Below are 1,629 nucleotides of genomic sequence, written 5' to 3'. Positions count from 1 at the left end.
TATACAGATAAATATGTAATTTCATCTTTGGTGCCTTTACTGATGATATTGTGTGTTGGTGGGAATACACTTTTTCCAAATATGGGGCACACTCACAACCCATTTCATAGAAACAAAACCATGTAGACCTTTCTAAAATGTATCTGTTGGACTAGTACAGGGTGGGAGAAAATAGTAGTCTATCTACTGGTAGGGAGCTTTTAATTGAGATTGTATACGGGTGGCACTTGACAAAAGGTCAAGTTCTCCTCACAAGGTCAGAAACCAAAATGAGAAAACAAGTCATAAATAGAATGTAGGGAGTATTTGTAATAAAGTAATAAAAGTGTTAATAGACAGCAAAGCAGCAAAATAGCCCTGAAATAGAGTGTTAGTCTATAGGAGAGGACATGGGCACATGCTCTTAATAATGGGGTAAGATGATGCTCTTTGAAGGATGTCAACAAATCTTGATTTTCTAAATCGACTGTCATTCTCACTTAGGTCTGCTAGACAAGTTTGTCTGATTTCTATTATTTACCTTTGTAGATCTATGACAAGCTCCTTAGTATCTGAGGATAAACAAGCATCTATTCTTCATAAATTAAAAGTGCCTATGTTATATACATTAGTAAAATAAAACTTGAATATACATATTTCCCACATGTGGCTATATTCCTCCAACACTTCTGAAAGTAGACTCATTCAAGTATGTTAAAGGTCTTGCTAAAGTTCTCTCCAGAAATAATTTTTGGATTGTGTATGCTTCCAGAAGTATATAATGTGATCATTTCATCATCATTATATATAGGAAATTTAAACATTTACACATTTAAAGTCTAAAATGGCATCTCATTATAATTTTACTTTAAATTTCTTTGATGACAAGTGATACTATTCTTTTTATGTTTACTCATTGTTTGCCTTTCTATGGCTATGAAATAAGATTTACTGCTGGTCCAGATTTAATAATTACTTATTCCTAACTAGTGACAGAATTATTTCCCTCTGACAGAATCAACCAGATTACATTTGAAACTTAAAGTGTTTGTTCTTGAAGATTGTCATGTATATGATAGGTTTATTTTCTCCTTCTCCTTTTATCTGAATAGTTTTGGGGATAGAGAAAAGCATGAATCAGTCTGTTATTATGGATTTGATCCCCAAGTGAGCTAATTAGTGACTTTATGTTCTATGGCCACTTAATGCACTTATTTTCAGGTCAGTTCATTAGAACAGTACCAGGGGAGGGAGGGAGGATGATTTAATGCAAATCCTTCTTTCCAGATGAAAGACAAGAAGCAGAATGTTCAGGGTTGGTGTGAAGGTGAGAGACCTGGAGCCCTGCTTGGCTTCCCCTTTCTGTTCCTCCATTTTGCCTTTATGGTATCTCCATCAAATCTTACATCTCCATAGAGCACAGCATGTATAGTTACAATACTTAGGAAGGATATGTTCATTTTGGCCTCCCAAATAACACTCAAATCCCAGGTAGGGATAGTTGAGTCCAAAATCTCAAGTAGTGATAATTACTCATCTCTCAGTCTATCAGTGTAGCTTTGATCAGACAGAATAATACATAAGCAAGTTTTTTTCAAAGTAATAAAAAGACCAGTTATACTAGCGATACTTAGATCAGGAAATGTAAAA

This window comes from Nannospalax galili, unplaced genomic scaffold (genome assembly GCF_000622305.1).
Source record: "Nannospalax galili isolate Female #2095 unplaced genomic scaffold, S.galili_v1.0 scaffold329, whole genome shotgun sequence".
Taxonomy (NCBI): domain Eukaryota; kingdom Metazoa; phylum Chordata; class Mammalia; order Rodentia; family Spalacidae; genus Nannospalax; species Nannospalax galili.
This window is presented reverse-complemented; position numbering follows the sequence as displayed.